Genomic DNA, 13,772 nt, shown 5'->3' with positions numbered 1-13,772 from the left:
TTTGAGGGCATTCACCCTCACCCCAACCTCAGCAGGGGCCAGTCAGAACCACCCACAGTGTTAATTACCACCAGTTTGGTAATTGCTTCACAATTCACATTAATGTGCTAATAATTTTTGGGGAAAAAAAAAAGCAGATACAGCATTTGGGAGGACACATCCACCAGTTAAAGTTGTTCATACATTCCCTAGGGAGTGAGAAGAGCCATCACTGCTGGAAGTGAAGCACCCCAATACTGTTTAAAGTTATTTATTGTCTCAGCCCTGTGCTGCCTCCCAGGAGCTTACAGTGCCTGCCAGCACCGGGAAGAGGAGGAAATGCATGAAAAAACGTGGATGAGCAAATACTGTGCATGGTGACACCCCTTGGTTTTCTTCAGCATTTTCACAGGAAGGAAACCTGGTTCTGTCAGGCTGCAGTGTTTTTCCAGGAAAAAAAGAACCAGTTTGTGCTGCATTAGCAACACTATCCCTCATTTCTTTAGCCTTTACTAACTCCTACAACTATTAATTAATTTACAAGCCCCTGATGACCAAACCCAAACAAAACAAGTTTTTCCTTGTCATGAACCCACCCTGCACACACACAGCAATCAGCAGAATCCCTGATTTTAAAATCACTCTAAACTCAGCCTTGCCTTTATTATGTGCTTTTCCCACTCTGCTTTACTACTTGATATTTCTGGGGAGATTTCCTTTGGAAGGAGGCTCTTGTCAGTGTTTTGCTGCTGGTGTTTGGGATCAGCTCTGAGCAGCATCCTGTTTAAAGCTCTGTCAGTCTGCCTGCTCAGCCGTGCTCTGCCCTGTCTAGCTGCTCATGCAGCACCAAAAAGGAGAAATTTAAGGAGAGCTAACCTAGTTAGAATTTGAAATGATGTTTTGAAGACTCAGGGAACTGGAAACACAGGAAAACCTCAGCAAAAAGGGACATAATTTGTAAAAGAAAAAAATCATCTGAGGTTGGTGGACTGCAGACCTCCTCCTGCTGCAGGTTTGGTCTGGGATGGCAGAGAAATTTAAATGTTATCCTTTGAAATACTAGAAAGGAAAACCATGTCTTTGCAGGATTTGAGGTTGCACCAATATTTGAAAGGAGAAGTTCAAATGTAAAAGGCAGAAATCATTCCCCACTCCTACCAAGCCCCTAAAAAAAATATTTGGAATACCTGGGGCAACCTGCAGTACCCATATTACTCCACTGACCCAGCTCTTAATCTCAATTTTCTATTCTATCCTAACAAAGGATTTCCTGTACAATAATCTGAGGATAGGAGAGATGGGGGTATTTGCTCTAAGGAAAGCATAAAGAAGATAAAATTACCAGGCTAAACTACATCCAAATCTAACTGTTCAAATATTAAATCCATTTTTCACCATCAGGAGTGTTATCCAACAACATAAGAAATAAAAGCAGGAGAAAATATTCTCAAGTGAATGAATTGATGGCCAAAGCCTCAAAGTTTGGTAAAATGCTTTTCCACTTCATGTCCTACAAGCTGTCAGCACTAGGATGGAAAACCACAGAGCAGTAATTGCAAAGGACACTTCTTCTTTCTTGCACTGTCTCTGTCTGTAAGGCAAGAGGATGGCAAGTTAATTAATTATCTCCAGCATCAGTTTACTTGAAGATCTTTTTTTCCAGCAGCGCATCAAAGGAGACTGATAGAAGCCTTGATTAGGGGGATAATGAAGGAAATCTCTAATAGATTATATCATTTCTTGCCCATCTGCAACCATTCGCTGCTTCACAGGGCTGGGATCCACGTCTGGAAAATATCACAAGCATGTAAATCCACCTCGGATGCAAAATTTATGGAAAAATTCGAATAATTGCATGTTTACCATATTTCTGTCAAAGGTCTGGGGAAAAAGATATCAGATCATCTGACTTGCTACAGAGCAGAGATTTTCCATGTGTCCTGTTAGGGTCTCTGGTTCTGTGAGGATAAAGTCACATCAGACATGGAGAGAGGAAATGTATTAGATAACAGAGAGCAGGAGGAGAGCAGAGGAGCAGGGGCAGAGCTCCTGATGTGTGGCTATGATGGGAAATTTGATGTCCACCCTGTTATCTGTCCCCAAAGCCTTTTCCTAACATTAGCATGGGTCTTAGGTGAAGTGTTTTATCAGTTTGGTTTTTTCTTTCTCACCGTGCTTTCACCTGCAACCCCATATCTCCCCAGTCCTTGCTCCAGACCACCAGGAGGGCAGAGCTGGTTCCCACTGCAGGGGAGGGAACTTTGGAAATTCCTGCTGAGTCCCTGCTCTCCATCCCTGCCACTCCAGTGCCCCCCAGTTTGCCTCTGCATTTGCAGTCCCTGGGGGGTTTTGATGCCATTTTCCTGTTCCCCAGGCTGTGCACACACTGCCAAATCTAACAGAGAGGGGAAATGAAGTGTCAGGCTCTGCTACAGGGCTGATCCCTACCTCACACTGATAAACCCCAAGCCATTCCCAACGAGTCCCAGTGGCACGTTTAAGCAATCCATTTCTTTTGAGATGAGACTGAAGATTCTCCCTGGGTGCTGTTTGAAGCTTAATAAATTGTTGGTGGCAGCAGTGGCTCTGACCTTTGGATGCTCAGGTGCCCCAGCACCAACATCTTGAGGGAGGGGTTGGACAAAGCACTGTGATAGGAAAGAGATTATTAATTCCAGCAAAGAGCCACAGAGGGGTCACCCATCAGAGCACCCTGCTCTTGTCCTGGCCAAAGTTGTCAGGGAGAGATGCTCCAGCCCCTCCCTGAGCCTCTCCTGTGCCCCACACCCCAGAGTAAATGGTGCCACACAAGGCAGCAGAAGCAACAGCAGAGGGGGACAGAAAGTGTTTTATGGGGTTAAACATCCCAGTTCTGAGGTAAAGCAATTTCCTTCGGTCTCCTGCCATTTCCTTGTGGGGGCTTATCATCTCCAGCTGGGACAATATAAAGGCCCATTTAATCGAGATCCATTTAACACTGAATCACGCTAACAAGATTACTTAGCCAGGGCTAATTCTGCATTTGCTGAAGTGCAGTATCCAGGGTGAGTAATCTCTGTGTGCTGGTGGCAGGTTCAGAGACAGGTTAGCCACTGGCTTAGCATCCCAGACAAAACATGGAGAGCACATGGGGGACCATGACAATGAAACTGCAGCCCCTTTAGCCCATCGGGCTCTTTCCTTTCCCCTCCTCAGTGTGATCAGTGTGGAGAGGGTTCACTCATTACCCCATAGGATCCTAAAAGGGGAATTATTTTCTTTGTCCTCACAAGCAGCTGAACAGGCAATACAGCAAAATCCTCTTCAGTCATTATCTGTTAAGTGCATGGCATCCTTTTGTGAGTTAAATGACACTGTATTTCTTGCATGGGACTGAATTCAAAAGGTTTTGCCTTCCATCAGGAGATAACTCAAGATTTGAGTGCTAATTGAATACATTTATATGCACACAAGTGATAGGCATTCATACAATTTTTTAAAGTAGATTCTCACCATTCAGTCATTTAAAAATATAGCACTAAGGGCTCTATTATTTATGATTATTAAATCACAAATCTGAGTAGCAAAATACTTCACTCGGGGAAAATGTGAAGAGGCTGTTTCAGAGGGGAAAAAAATCTCCTTTCCAGAACTCACAGAACATCATCTCAGGAGGATGCTGATAACCAATATTGTTTTACAGCTAAGGCTCTCCAAGGGACTTAACTCAGGTAAATGGATTAATCCTAATCACCCCTTTAAATGTTCCCAAATCCTCCAAATGGTCAGAGTTGGGGTTGACATGTTCTGGGAGCTATTCACTTTTTTGTACACACTGACTCATTGTGCCATCAGTGCAGGGTTTGGGACATCCCCACTCACTCCCTTCTTGCTTTCAGAATGGGTCTTGCCTCTTCAAGGATTCATCTCACCTGGTGTCAGAGGTCCACAAGACAAGTGTCTGTACTGGAGTGAGTCTCTTAAATGTGTAAGTGGAGAGAAATTGCAGTGATTTGTCTGACCTATTTTAGGCAACCACCTCCAGATGAGAGCAATTGCCTGCTGGAGGTGCCCATTTCTCTCCATTGATGGTAAATGAGATTTGAGTGCTCAGTGCAGATGCTGAGACCTGGGTGCCATCAGGTGAGATGGATCCTATCCACAGTAATTGCAGCCTTTCAAAAGAAGAGGCACTTTTTTTTTTTTTTTTTTTTTTTTTTTTTTTTTTTTTTCCCTGAGGAGTTTATTTTAACCATTTGAGGAATTTTCCAAGTTTTCATTTCTCTCCTTGGTGTCTTTTGGTTCTTCTCCCCCTTTGGGCTTGCAGTACTTAAGCTGTGGCAGCTGGGCTGTTAAAGGTGGTGGTGGGAGAGCTCTGGGTCTTTCCTTCCACCCAACAGAGCAGAGCTCATGGTTTTATTTTGTAACCCAGCCGAGAACAACTTTTGTTCAGGGCTCAGCCTGTCAGAAATGGTTCTCCATAGGCTGGGTGCAGGTTCTTCTGTGAAGGACAAAAGCTCAGGCAGGGCAGAAGGAGCAGAGATGACAAGATGACCTCCAGAAGTCCCTTCCAACCCTGTGAAACAACCCTGGTAGTTCCATGATACTGTGGAAAAGCCCTCCAGGGCAATATCTTCCCAGCAGAGATGGAGATGTCCATGCCCAGGTGCTGCTGGGGTCATGCTTTGCCCCTGGAGACATCCAGCCCCTCAGCCCTGCTGGGCAGGCACCTCCAGGAACTTCCAGATGTAAAAACAAGAGTGATCTATGGAGCTGAGGGCCTTTGGGGTACAGCAGGAGCTGGGCAAAAGTCTTCAGTATCACCATTTTTATTCAAGTTTCTGGGTTCACTGGAATCCAACTCTCATCCTTTCTCAGGAGGTGAGCTGGACACTCAGTCCTGCCAGGGGCTCTCAGTCCCAGCTCTGCACAAACCTGCAAGTGTGTGCTGCTGCTTCCACCAGCTCCAGGAGGATAAATCCTCACACCAGGGCTGGATTCTGGCCAGGTGCTGAGGTCACTGGGAAACTGGGGCTCTGCTGAGACTTTTTATTGCAGTCTAGAGCTCAGGCTCCCTTTCCTTGCTCCCTGCTGTTGCACTCAGGTACTGAACCGTGCCCGTGGTCTCTGCACACAGGAAAAGGAGTTTGCTGCCCAGCTCTACACAGGGAATTCACATATTTGACATCCACCACCTCAGTGCCTGGGAAATGACCAAACAGATTTAGAAGTCTCCTAAGTGAAACAGGAAGGCATGAAGAGAAATCGGAGTGTCAGTGGTTTGTTTCCTTGAAAAACAAAGTGTTCAGTCAACACATTCAGCTGCCCTCATGACTTCATCCTCAACATCTGAAAGCACCAAAATCTTAAAATCTACCTCAAAAATACATTCAAGTCACACTGAAAATTCAAGGGACTCCCTCTAACAAGTGCTCAGGTTTTCTCCAGCTGTAAAAAACCAGAACACATCCCACTCATATTCCTTCAAAGATCAGACCTCTAGCCAAGGGATTGGATTGTGCAGACAGCCTTGTGCCTTGGACACTTTGGAAAGAGCTGAGAGTCTTGAACTCAATTTTCAATAAATCATTTCCAAGCATTTTCCAATTTTAATGGTGCCTTAAACAATTAGAAATATGGTAAAATCACAGACTTGCATGCCACAAGTTTGAACCCAAAGTTTTCTTTCCTCAAGTTACCTTTCCTGAACCACTCAAAAATAATCTTCTGGCTGCAGGTTGCTCCAGTACTTGTCTTGTTTTGATATCATGCCATTATCTCTAATTGCTGGGGTTTGAAGGGTTTCAAGTCCTGCCTGTGTTTGCTCCAGGCAGGTACCAGGTGTGACAACCACCCCTGCATGTCACACCTGCTGCTTGGGCAGCAGTGCCTGACCACAGAGCAAAGTGTCTTCCTCCCAGCAATAGGACCAAGCAGACTCCATGGGAATCGTTATTAACTTGCCTTTAATTACCAGCTAATTTCCTCCTGCACAGCCAGTAATTTCAAGCGCTGTGGAAAGCAGAAGGAAACAATAACAAGGCATTCCCAGCAAAGGGAGTGTAAACAAACAGGCAAAAGGCAGAGATTCAAAGGAGAGAGGTGTATTTACACACTCCAAATGCAACAATCTGAGAAATTTTCCTCCAGAAAAAAAAAAAAAAAAAAAATAGCAGAAACCTTTTTTTTTCTTTTTTATTTCTCCTTACTTCCTAGCTAAATATTTCATTTTTAAGGCCATCCAATTTTGCTAAGTTACAGGGAATACCTTGTGGGTGTTTCTAATAGGAGCTGCTTGCACCTAAAATATGCAGAGGTTACCACCTCTCTGTAACAAGCTGGTGCTGGAGGTTGTTGAGCAGCTCAAACCACCCTCAGCAGCTGACAGGCAGCAAGGAGAGCTGGAGGAGCGTGAAGCCTCGTTAGTGGCAAGGTTTCCCCAGCTGAGCTCAGCCCCTGATTGGCAATTCTGAGCACGGGGCTGGTCCCTCTGGAGCCTCCATATGTTCCTTCCCCTGGAGGAGTGATGAATGTCAATTCAGCCCTTGGGGTGCATCAGGTGAAAACCCTCCTGAGGGTGAAAGCAGAGCTGACAGCAGCCAGCCACAGGTGGCCCAACCAACTCCCACCCATCAGCCAGCTTGGGCAAGGCTCGGGGAGAAAACCCAGCTGTGTCTGCTGTGTTGCCATGCACAGCATGCAGAGTGCAGCCCCCTCTCCAAATCAGCTGTTTTGGAAATGACAGTGGAGGTAACACACTCTTACATCCCATAAAACCAGGATTTGTCACAAGTGGATGTTTGTGCTGGTGGATCAACAGCAGGAATCTCCCTGGAGTTCTTGGCAATGCCCTGGCAGGGTGACAGGGACTCAGCAGCTCCATCCCATTCTGCTCACCCAAACACAGTGCAACACATTTCCCTCCCTCATGTCCATCTCTCATCTCAGCACTTCCCCAGAGCGTGCTGCCAGAGGCTCTTGACAGGCTTTCCAGAACTTAATTAAGCTTCAAGACACCTCAGTGAAGTTGACTAATGTAATTAAGTGAATCTCGCAGATGAGTGAGCTGAGGAGAGGTGAGATCAAGCAGCAGAATGATGGAGGAGCTGTTCTCTGATGGCAAAGTTGGTCACAGGGCACGGAGAGCTCACCCCTGACATCCTACAAAAATCACTGCCTTTCCCTTCCCATAGCAGTGGTGTGGTTTTCTCCTGGAAATGGTAGTTTGGACCATTGTTTTAACAAGAAAAGCAATTTCTTTGGACAAGAAAGAATCATGGTAGAGCTGCTGTATCTGTGTTACACAGGGGTGTTTCTTATAAGCATCAAGTTCCCAATTTTTATTACATTAAAGTGGGGTCTGATCTTATATATTATGTCCCTGGAAGTGTTCAGGGTCAGGCTGGATGGGGCCCTGAGCCACTTGCTCTGGTGAAAGATGTCCTTGACCACTGCTGGGAGTTGGAATGAGCTGAGATTTAAGTTCCCTTCCAAGCCAAACCATTCTATGATTCTGTGAAAATTCTACATGTACATGAAATTATGTATTTTATTATTAATTAAGATGACAGGAAGCTGTAGTCCAGTGGCTTCTATCAGATAAACTCTCTGAAATTACAGTAACTGTATAGGTAGTGTTCAAATCATTCTCAGATTGTCTGAGTGTGTCCTAAATACAATTTCTGATGAGATTTCTTTCCTTAATTTCAAAGTAACCTGGAAGAATGATTAAAGGGAAAACCTGAATCTTGCTACAACCTGACTTGTGTTGTAAGTTTACCAGGGTTAATATGGACTTGAAGATGAACATGCACCTAAATCCCTCCATGACTGGAGTCTTACTAAGCTGGACCATTCCCTTTGGGAATTTTCCCTGTAAGTTGAAGACTTATGGGGTGTACATCATTAGAATGAAGTATTAGGGTGCAAAAAGGAGCAAGATGGAAAATTTCCCAGCTCGGATTCCAGATGGGTCTGTGATGTATCACTTTACTACAGGGACTGTCCTTCAAAAAAGCCTTTCTCAACAAGTTCAGCATATTCCAAATAACTTGCAAAGGATTTTTTTCCTCTTATCCAAATGAGATTATTCTGCAGTGTCCTGAGCATCCTGGCCACTCATCACACAAGGAGCTCAGCTCCGAGAGGAGTGATTCCAAAATCATCTCCCATTCCAAAATGTGCAGAAGGACTGGAGAAGAAATCTCGCCTGTCAGAGAGGTATTGAGCTTTGAGTGCCTGCAGGGCCCTTGCTTGGATCTGTGTTTGGCTCTGTGCTTGGCTCTGTGTTTGGCTCTGTGTTTGGCTCTAGGCTTGGGTCTGTTCTTGGCTCTGTGCTTGGCTCTGTGTTTGGCTCTGGGCTTGGCTCTGAGCTTGGCTCTGTGCTTGGCTCTGTGTTTGGCTCTGTGTTTGGCTCTGTGTTTGGCTCTAGGCTTGGATCTGTTCTTGGCTCTGTGCTTGGCTCTGTGTTTGGCTCTGTGTTTGACTCTGGGCCTGGCTCTAGGCTTGGCTCTGTTCTTGGCTCTGTGCTTGGCTCTGTGCTTGGCTCTATGTTTGACTCTGGGCCTGGCTCTAGGCTTGGCTCTAGGCTTGGCTCTGTGCTTGGCTCTTGGCCTGGCTCTTTGGCTCTGTGCTTGGCTCTGTTCTTGGCTCTGTGCTTGGCTCTGTGCTTGGCTCTGTGTTTGACTCTGGGCCTGGCTCTAGGCTTGGCTCTAGGCTTGGCTCTGTGCTTGGCTCTCGGCCTGGCTCTTTGGCTCTGTGCTTGGCTCTGTGTTTGACTCCGGGCCTGGCTCTTTGGCTCTGTGTTTGGCTCTGTGCTTGGCTCTGTGTTTGACTCCGGGCCTGGCTCTAGGCTTGGCTCTAGGCTTGGCTGTAGGCTTGGCTCTGTGCTTGGCTCTGTGCTGGGCTCTGTGCTTGGCTCTGGGCCTGGCTCTGGGCTCACCCTCCTGAAACAGGGCTGGGACTGGCTGGGAGCAGCCCAGAACCTCACACCACTGACTTCTGTTCCCACCCAGGCATTGGTGACAGCATTGCCCAACACTCTTCCTAAATCTGCCATAGCAGAAAACTCCACATGACTTTGGGAAAATTCAGGTGGCACCACTTTCCTCTAAAACTCTTGTTTCCCAGTGCTGGGACTCCATGGAAAACGATGAAGTGATGGCAGCTCTTGGGACCTAAGCCATGCTGATTTTTTTCTGTTTTGCCTCATCTGTTTCTTTATACTTCTCTGTGTCCCAAGTGACTCCTCTGTGAATTCTGACACAGGAATTCCTGCTTTTCATTTTTCTGCTGTACAAGATGTCAGCAGATAACAATCCATGCTTCACTGCTGCCATTCCATAATTGAAAGAGCCAGCCATACATCAGGCTCAGAGCCTGCAAACCCCATCAATAAGTACTCCATTACTTGGGCATAATTTTCCACCAAGCCCTGGATGGGACTTCACAGGCACTAGGGTGATATAGCTGAACTCACACTTTGCTGCAAGCTGGTTAAGATAATGTCTACTAAACCATAGCCTATTGTCACAAATTAGTTTCTCAGACAACCAGTGTCTAGCAAAAAAATGTACTTAATATGCAAAGCTGTCGGTTCAGATCTATCTATTTTCCAGGGAAGCCACCCCAGGGAAAAGAAAGCTGAAGTCCAAAATAACAGCACATGTTTCTTTCCAAGTCAACATATGCAGATCTACACCTTTCTCCAGGAACAATTTTTCCTGTGTCACCAGGAGGGTGTTTTTTGGGTTTTTTGCTTGACTTATCCTGCATTTTCAGCATGTAAGAGAGACCTTCACAGCTTCTGCAGCCTCACAGATTGTGTGAGGGCACTGTGAAACTTGCTTGGCCTCACTTTTTTGATTTAATTCTCTGTGCTTTTCCATGGCACGTTAAGAATCAGCTTCCTGGTCCATTTCAACAAAATCCTATCAAGTCCCAAGAGTTTCCCCTTTAAATAAATACCAGGGGCTCGAGTTTTAATTACTTTCTGCAGAATCCCCTTATCAGCAGCAGCTTTGAAAGGCACAGGCTATACTTTATCTGGAAACACAACTGAGATCTCTAACTCCTTCCACGTCCTTAGCCCTTGAAGCTCATCTCATACCTATTACCTCTCATGCCCAGAAGCACTGCCAGAGTGCAGTCTCTGAGACCTGGACAGGCAGTTCTTCCTCTCCAGAGCTTCTTATCCCACAGGCTCCTCACACCCTTCCCTTGTTGCCAGCAAAATTAATTGCTGATAATGAAGCTGTGCTGGCTATCTGTCTGCACACCAGGCACCTTCCAGAGGTGTTATTTCTGGCACACAACCTCATTTTTGTTCCAGTTTGGTCCATAAGCTTTGGGGCTCTGCAAACTTGCCTGAAGCTGGTGTCTAGATCAAGGAGCAGCCCATGCAGGTTGTGGGCTGCCTCTACCACCAAAGGTGTGTGCAGCAGAGGTAGAGCAGGGGGGAATTGGTGCCTTTTTGAGGTTCAGTGCACCCACATCTCTTTGTTTCCCAGAGTAATTGCACTAACTAGTATAAATTATCAAAACAGGAGAGCTAATCATAATGCAATTTGAGTTCTGCATGGAATTCAGGTTCTTCAATATGTTATCTCCGTAGGATCAACCATCCTGCAGCCCAGAAACTGCCTCATAAAACCCAGAGACAGTGTGTCTCACCCAAAAATCCCCAAAATCTGTCTGCTGCAGTGCAGGCATGATGACTTATTGAAGGATCTTCATTACAGATTTCTTTGAATGCATTCTCATTTTTGTCCCTGTAATCCCCAGCGAGAAGCATTGCACTGCCCAGTGAGAATTCTGTTTGGCTCTTTCACCTCCTGCACCGTTCCCTTGTCCCCTCCATCCCTCACCTGCACAGCTGGAGTCTTGTTTGATTTTCAGCCTCCAGAAACCTCTGGAGAGAGCTGTAACCTAGAGCACCTGTACTTATGATCAGCTATTTTCAAAGGCTGAAGGGACTCTGTTCCTGGGCAGGACAATGCCTAAACTCTGGCTGCAGTGCACACTTGCTGCTTTTATGCATGGCAGAGCTCTCCCAGCCCTGGAGGGCACCCACCTCCTGCCTTTTTACCATATTAATGGTTCTTCCCTTCAGCTCACCTTCATGCCAGGAATGAAGCAGCCAAACTTCAGGGCATGGAGAACAAAAGCAGGCAGCAGACCAGGCTGAAAGCAAAATTAGACATAAAACCCCATAAAACCTCATGGTTCAACACAGGGGGGACCTCCCAGAGTCCTGTGCTTGATTCCAATAACCATCCATAACTACCCCTAAGGATAGTTTCTAAAGAGGGGAGAGCAATAAACAGCACTTCCCCTCTTCATTACACAACTCCAGCAATAACTATGATGAATGGCAAGGAACAACTGGGTTTCATTGCTGGATTTCCAGGCTGTGGTGTCCAACAATAGGAGCATAATAAAGACAGATGGCAGGGGATTAACTCTTCTTGCAGTGTGGCCAGCTCTGGTTGTTCAGCCGTGCTCGTCCCAGCCCAGCAGCAGCCCCAGCCCTGGCCAGCAGCAGGAAAATGCTCCTTGTTTTTCTGCAGGGCTGGGTACAGTGGGGATGGTGAAAATCAGAGGGTTTGCTCTGACCAGAGAGCGGAGCTGAGAAATGTACACCAGTTTTGGTGCTGTGCTCCAAATACGCAGAAAAATCAAAGGAAATACAAGTGGGTTTTCCACTGAGTATTTCTGCTCCTTTTTGATTGATGATATTAATTCCTTGGTTTATTTTTAGTTTGGAAACCTCAAAAAGAAAAAAAAAAAAAAAAACACCAAACCCCAAAAGGAAACAAACCACTATGAAAGTTTTTCTGCTTCAATGTAAAAGGGATCATTTTCTAAAAGTTGCTGTATTTTCCCCCTCCAGTTTTGCCCATTTAGAATCATAGAATCATTTGGTTTGGAAAAGATATCTTAGATCATCAAATCCAATCAATAATTAGCATAAATAATAGATAGCTAGATAAATAAATAAATAAATAAATAAATAAATAAATAAATAAAACTATGGATTATATTAAAATAGAGTATTTTGCACTCTTTTTCAGTAGACTTAATATGGTGTTTATAGGTGTGTACAGGATATAAGTTTAAGATTCCCATGAAGTTTTGTGCCAGTCCAAGCTAAAGAGAAGAAATATAGTCTAGGAGGGCTGAGGAGTGAGGAGAGCTGGGCTTTCCCTATAGCCCCAGCAGAGCTTTGCTGGGTGCAAATGTTTGGAATTCACTTTGAATATTCAGCACTGTATATATATATATAAAATATATAATTATTATTACATATTATATATAATTATATGGTATTCTATTACAATAATTCATAAGGTATAATAAATATGTAATTCTATATAATATATATTATATATTATGTACAATATGTTGTATATTATATATTATATATGTGTAATGTATATAATATATATTATATGTATTATATGTATTATATATACTCACTGAATATTCAATCTTAAGTGGGTGCATGCACTGCCAAAATTAACAGGGGAGTGGTCTCAACACAACTAATTGAGTTTGTAAAGCATATGGAGACCTTCAGATGGAAGGTGCTAAACAAAGTGAAAATTATCATAATTTCTGCTGAAATGAAGCCACCAAGCAAGGCTGCTTCCATCACTCACTGCAAACCCAGGTCCTGATGCTGTTTGCAACTCCAGTGCAGCCCAACTTCATTCCTGCAGATGTGTTTGTTATTCAGGAGCATGCACTGGGCTGAATAATTTTCAGATGGAGTTTTTGGGAAGCTTGTTTGATTTGCCCACTCATTATCTGTTACTCTGGATGTGTGATGGGCTGCACAAAGCAGCGTGTTGCTGTTCCTGCCTGCTGCCTGAATGGCAGAAAGTTTATTAGATGGGGGAATAATGAATAACCAATAATGGGTACTCTTGTTTTGTGTGAAAACAGATGAGTGTGTGAAAAGCAGCATCTCTCCCCACTTCCCTGCCAACAGATCCCCACTGATGATAATGTTTTCTAACAGGGAAGAGCAAGCAGACTTGATACAGCCAAATATCTGGTCATTCACAAAATCTAGTTAGGCTGTCTTACCAGAATCACTTCACTGTCTGAAATACGGTGGTGGCTGCCCTGGGGTTGACCTGTAGTCTTTACAATCTGCTGTCTTTACATCTTTACATGATGTCTTATATCTTTAAGATGATAAAAAGTTGGATGTGCCTGTCTTTAAGATGAGTATTGAGCAGTCATGTGGCACTCTGGGCTTTTCTCCCTATAGTACAAGATAACTCCTGTTCTCTCTGTGGGCTTCTCTACAACACCTCATCTCCACAATTCTGCCTGCAGCACTCCTGCAAACCCCATCTCTGCTCTGGTGCAAGCCTCAAACTCCTGCCAGTGAGTGGGGCTGAAGTCCAGCTGCACCAAGCACCCCAACCCACATCACCCCAGAGCTCTCCTGGCTGCTGAGAGATGGAAAACTCAAATTTACACAGAACCACTTCCTCGTTTCACTTTTTGCTGACCGTGTGACTCCCAGTTGCATGTAATTATTTTGGTATGCTGGTGTTAATGATGTGTCCAGTTCACTTAGCCTGTTCATCAGTATTGCTGGTCATTTGCTGTTTCTTTGTTTCTTGCCTCCCAAAAGGTCACTACATCATCAGCAAAACCAAGCACAATTCATCCATTATTTATCAAGCCAGGTTTACTGCTCACCTGTCCCTGATTTCAAGGCCATGCTCCATCCATGCACCTCCCATGAGCCATGAGGCACCTGCTGGCATAAAGCAGCTATTAAGCAAATTGTGAATTGT

General features: G+C 44.8%; 1 long non-coding RNA gene across 1 annotated transcript; it reads right to left on the bottom strand.

Moving 5' to 3' along the window:
- Nucleotides 1-1,327: 1,327 nt before the first annotated feature.
- LOC306810804 lies at nt 1,328-2,649 on the bottom strand. The gene is made up of 3 exons (XR_013776554.1): nt 2,151-2,649; nt 1,843-1,937; nt 1,328-1,570 (listed from the first exon to the last, which is right to left on the bottom strand). It is a non-coding gene; the product is annotated as an uncharacterized lncRNA (long non-coding RNA).
- Nucleotides 2,650-13,772: the final 11,123 nt, after the last annotated feature.

Source organism: Erithacus rubecula (assembly GCF_903797595.1).
Source record: "Erithacus rubecula genome assembly, chromosome: 20".
NCBI lineage: Eukaryota > Metazoa > Chordata > Aves > Passeriformes > Muscicapidae > Erithacus > Erithacus rubecula.
The sequence above is the reverse complement of the archived record's forward strand: the minus strand, read 5'-3'. Positions and strand labels throughout refer to the sequence as shown.